We start from the raw sequence: 6,180 nt of genomic DNA, 5'->3' as shown, positions 1-6,180 counted from the left end.
TACAAAGAGTAATTTCACAATCATTCAATTTCATTATTCATCCGTCTCCTTTAGGCTAAAGGACATAATGTCATAATGTAAACGCCATTCTCAAGATTCAGAAATTTAAGTTAGATGGAATGGGATAAAGAAAAGACCCTGACAAAACTAACGGACACGAAGATTGTCTGTTATAAGATAATCTAATCTGAGAACGAACTTATGATCCTTATACCAGAAAGGAGTATTCTAATATTGCGACAATGTGTTCTATCGTCCTTCAAATTGATCATATTTGTTGGAATTTTACAACAACCACTATTAAGTGTTGAAGACTTCCCAAATAAAAGTTTATGTTTCTTGAAACAATGAGTCAACATCAAAAAAATCAAAAGCTTTTAGATCTTTTAGTATTGTTTGTTTTGGCCTGGTAACATTGTTTTCGCTTCAAACATTCTCTGTGGATTCTCAAATTGGCAATTACAGTTCACAATGGTGCATCTTACATACAAACCTAATCCAACACAAGAAACAAATTTACTTCAGAATAACAAACAAATTTTTCTTGCGTAATTCTGGAAATCTGATGTACAGTCAACTTTAAAAAATGAAAATATCCTCTGAATGACCAGACTATATGCAGTTTTTGTTTATTTACTTTTGTTAATTTAAACACTGTGTTTATGTTTGACTTTCGTATTCATTCCAAAAAACTGAAGAACACAACTAACTTTAACTTCTTAAATTATGGCGTTTTCAGAAACTTCGGCTGGAGAAAATTCACAGAACTGAATTACTTCTCATGATTTTTAATGACAAATAACTTATTCCATATTTTAGGGTTATTAATGAAATATTTTTTATTTATTTATGCCTGAATCGTTTTTTAATGGTCCGAAAAGAACTCACCAAGTGTAAGCTTCCCCATTCAGGATTTTTTCATGAGAAATGGATTATCCCATATTTTGGGGTTATTAACAAAATATTTATTTATATATTAAAGAATCGTTTTTTTGGGGGGGGAATGGTCCTAAAACAACTCACCTTCAAGGGTAAGCTTCCCCTTCTGGATTTTTCGCAGAGAAATGACTTATAGGATTCCCCATGCCATAAACATCGCCAATTCTTAATGACCCACTTGCCGATAAACGTCGACTGTCGATATAGCGACAAGTCGAAGGATTGCCGCTAGTGTGCCACTAGTGGCAGGGTTTCGTCGAGTCGACACAGGTATCTAGAGTCGGGGTGTTGAAGTTACCACCGCGTAGTAGCGAGAATTTCACTTTGGTCCGCGCTCCTTCGATTCGTCGAGGAGAATCGCGAAGGGACTAACACGAACTATCGCCAGTCATGTGCATGCGGTTATCATTATATATTATATTTTCCTGACGATTTTTTCTAAAGTGAGCTCCGAGATCAAAATTAACTCCTGCCTTTACATCATGTAGTGAAAAATCTTGAGATGAGTACGTATAATTGTATAAATTTATATGGCAACTTTCGCCGATCATTAGAAAGTGAATATGGGAGAACCATTAAATAAAGTAAATAGATGCGTGTTATTTTGTTATAAAATTACATGGCGAATGCATTTTACCTGATCCCAAACAGTTATTGTCGAATGTACGCGGTTAAAGGATTACTCTGATTAGCCAAATTAAAACGACTTCAATTATTTATACCTCAACAATCGACATTTTCATCATCGCCTCCGTAGCGAAGTCAGAATGCACGTGGCTAGTAATCCTAAGATTTATGGTTCGCCCCCACCCCAGGCTACTTTTTTCACTTTTTAAGAGTGCTTTTTAGACTCATCTTAATGTAAAAAAATCACGCATATAAGCATTTAACATGTTTTGTGGTTCATTGGCGTTCCATCGCGTCTCTGTCGCTGGTGGTATAATTTTCAAAACGGAAGTGGGGCCACTGCGGAGCCGACAATTTTTTATCGAGACGGCGCTAGTTGCCCATCGGTGGTCCACCGATGCTTACGGCATGGGGTGTTAATGAAATACTGATGTATGACATATATACACAAAATCACATTTTAAAAATATATATTTAACCTTCAGTAACTACCCTTTTTGGGGTAGGAAAAAATTTGAAAAATATCCTAGTGAATCTTATAAATACCTTCAAATTTTGGATTTTATGTAGTTTTGGTCTGGATATCTTTAATGGTATGGCCTCTAAGCGAGTGAATAAATATCGGCAGAAACGAACGGAATTGAAAATAACTTTTTCGGTGTATAGGAGCCATGGAAAGTGTAAATCCATTCGAAAGTGTAATATCGAATTCGATTTTTTTTCAAGATCACCATACTTTTTCTTCTCTCCTATCGACGCTCGAATGTAAATATATATAGAAACATTACCACTCTCGTCATTCGCCAGACTGACAACTTAAATAGTATTTTGTGTAAAGGCAAAAAATAAAGTTTTCGGGGTTCATGTTACAATTTGGTTAAGATTGTAGTAGACTTAATTGATCAAGTAGACTTAATTGATTACCATCTTTCTGCTGGAATGGACTGAGATTCTAATGGAATCAAGGTAAAAATCCAATTTAATTTTATAGTTAAAAACTGAAGACGACGTAGGACCCCAAAAACTCAGCAATTTTTATTAAAGAAACAAGAATTCAGTGAAATATCAGATTCCGGTTTACAGGACGCCATGTTGCTGCCAAGCTAGCACAAACAGAATGGAAGTGTGATTTTACTTTCCTTTTCTTTCAAACCATAAAATTCATTTAGGGATTAGGGAAAATACGACCTGTTTTGTGCATTTTGTTCGTATATTTGGTAGATGTGATTTTTTTATTATCCAGTAAGTGCATGTACATGGTAGGTTTCATAGCTGAAATACTAATCATCAAAATGACTGCTTAAGCTAACTAAAAGGGCTTCTATTCACTTTCCGAATTGAACCATTTCTAGCGGGGGAATGGGTTAGATAAAATTCGTGATTAGGGCCTTTTCCTCTCTCAGGGGAAAGGTCCCTCAATAAACCTTGTTAAGATGCCCCAGGGCATCAAACTTTAGTAAACATGTTTTAAATAATTGGTCAGGTCAATTGGACCTAGGATTACCCTTCTCATTTTGTCCCCCTAAAGTTCAATAGAGCCAACTTTATATACCGACAAGGGAGTAATGTGTTTTAAATCTAATATATCAGGTACTTGCCTTTAACATGCATATAATAAAGGGTGCTTGTTTAGTTAGTAGTTTTATGTGTAGTACTTATAGTGGTGTATGTAGTTAGTAGTTCTGTGTGAGTGCGTGATTTTACTGTTAGGACAGTGTATTTACTATGTGTTAATTTAATACCTTTGTCTAACTCGAAGTCCACTAAACAAGAGTAAATTTTAGAGTTCTGATCAATAAGTGTAAGGGTATATTTTAGTACACAGTAAATTATTTCTCTACTACAGCGCCATCGTGTCCGTTTTCGGTAATCAGTTGTTTGTTGACATTTCGTCATTGCATGAGTTAGCGATCTAGGTTGTTTGATTTTGGCCCCTTATTCTCAAATTACATCCAGTGGACATGGTTTTCGGTTCATATGAGTATGCGTTTCGATGAAATAGCATGAGATCTTATAGTTTTGAAAATTACAGCTCGTTACCTCAATTAGAAACTTAAATATCCGCCGAAATTAAGAATGCTTAGAAGTAAGGTTACATGATGTTACTGTTTGTTTTGAAATGCAATATTACATTCTCTCTTCCCGTTGCTGTAGAGAGATTTCACTGTTGCTTTAGTTCTATCAGCAAATCAGAAATAAAATAATCGTTGACAATTTAACTTTCAGTAAATACACGTATGAATTTTTAAAAAAAACTGCGAAGTAAATATAATTTTGGTGTTTTGGAACAGAGTCCGTGGTTCGATGAATGTTATCGTGTAGCAGTTTAAAGGTGACGGATTGTGATAATTATAGATTTATTAGTGCATAATGTAATATGTGTATGGCCTGCGTGTAAATGTATGTAATCGGGTGTCTGTAAAATATTACTTCGCGTGGAAATGAGTAAATAATGAATAAATGTAATGATATAGTAATAATACGATTATTATATAAAATGAATGAGATGATAGGACACCTGTACTTAAATGGATATGCCCAGTGTATATTATATATTGAGAATATGAATCTGTTTACTGAAAATCTCTCGCGTTTTGACTTCTACACCGATACATTTCTTCAGCCGAGCTTGCTATTGGATAGTAATGTGTAGTTGAGAATTATATGTTACTTCACATTTAAGTATCTCATATTAACAGCCCCGGTTGTTAAGAATTTCATCACATAGGGTAGCATCATGTAGGAATTACCTTTGAAGGTTTACAGAAATGATAATTAAGAAAAATAACTGCTATATCCTGTGATCATCGGAAAGTACAGGTTTGGTCATTTGTACCTTTAACATTCATTGACTCTCCGAGATTTTTTCTACGTTGCTTACATTATTTACCGTATAGTGTTCATGTAGCTAATAGATCGGATGGGGCTATCCAATTAAATCAACTGCTACTAAATTAATATCTAGGTCCATTGTGTACCCGGATGTCGACCCCTGACCCTCTTAAGTATTTTCGTTTCTTTTCTTAGTTTAATTAGATGATGATGGAAATTAATCGACGTCCCAGACCTTGGCATGTCTGCGCAGGGTAGCCATCGGTGATGTTTAGTCACTGAAATCACCGATCCAAAATTTAGTTTATTTTTTTTCATTTTGGTAAATTACTAGTTAGGGATATCTTAGCTATTATTTACTCTAGTTTCATTACTATTCTGAACTTCCTTAGTTTTCTGAAAGGTCGGATGATTTTTTTTGAAATTCCAAATTAAGATTCTGCACCAACCTTCCGGTATGGCCGGGTTCTTCATGAACTCAACCGGATACAGCGAGGAGGAGAATTTCCTTAAAGCTTTCGCCTTTCTGAAAATTCCCTTGTGGGCACGGACTCGTTGTGGTTTTGGAAAGTAAGTCACCCTCTTACGGCATAGGTGAACATTTTTGGCTGTGAGTTGTTATATATTTAAATTCGATCACTCGTTTGTGTAGTGAGTAGTACTTCAATCTTCCACCTTTCGTTGGCGCCACTTTCTCTATCTTGTCTCTTTCTTCCTTCTTCAAGATTTTTAGTTTTTAATTTTTTTGAACCTTCTTCCCCCCGGTTCTGAAACTCATGAAAGCATACAATGTTCATATCACTTATTTCGATCGTATGTACTAACTGAGACATCGAGGAATACAATTCGTGGATGTACTTCCGGTATTACAGAACAACTCGGGACCGTCTTTCACGATACTCAACCTACCATGGGAGGGACTGACGAGAGGGTACACTACGATTTCAGATTCCCAGAAGCTTGATTATTTTTCATCGATCGTACGAACTATACCCATTGATTACTGACTTCTGGTTTCTTTCTATTGATTGGTTATATGGTGTGTATGTATTAGTAGTTTGGGCCTACTAATTTCAAAAAATCTTGATTTTTCTTTCTCTGTATATACATTTATATATGTATGCTTACATAGTTTGAAAAGTTACGTGCCTGTTCTATTTGTTGTATTTCCACTTCTTGTGTCAACTTATTAAATAATATCAACCGTTTCTCTATATGCGGATCTTAGTAAATGGAATTATTATTGATTATCGGGTTTATATATACATTTCAATGTTGCAACCTTATTAAAAGAAAAGAAATTTGTTAGTCAGGGTTTTTGTTTTGTTTTGAGCCAAGAAAATGTGAATACTTATTGAATATGAAAAGGTTATGTAGAAAATTAAGTGTCGACGAAATACTAAGATTGATATTAACAAAATTTATTATATTGAGTAATATGAATATATATATGAGCGAATATGTATGTAAATGGCTCGGTATATACCCTGGTTGTTTTAGGTTGCCATAGATTTTTGACATCCGATTTTGACCAACTAGTTGTGATTGTAGAGTATTACCGCGTAACTTGTAATAAGTAACTCCTTACTGATTTGTTAGTAATGTTCGTAACTATTAAATTTTTAATACTATGTTAAATGTTGCATGTAAATAGAACAAGTAACAGGTCGTAAATAATAACCCTAATCCGTACCTAAAATTATTTTGTGAAACCATAACGAAATCAGTGAATTATGAAACAGTGTGCCCCAAATCCTTCCCCTACGACTGGAAACATAACTA

The sequence above is a fragment of the Thermobia domestica genome, chromosome 4, assembly GCF_964235325.1.
Source record: "Thermobia domestica chromosome 4, izTheDome1.hap1.1, whole genome shotgun sequence".
Taxonomy (NCBI): Eukaryota; Metazoa; Arthropoda; class Insecta; order Zygentoma; family Lepismatidae; genus Thermobia; species Thermobia domestica.
The sequence above is the reverse complement of the archived record's forward strand: the minus strand, read 5'-3'. Positions refer to the sequence as shown.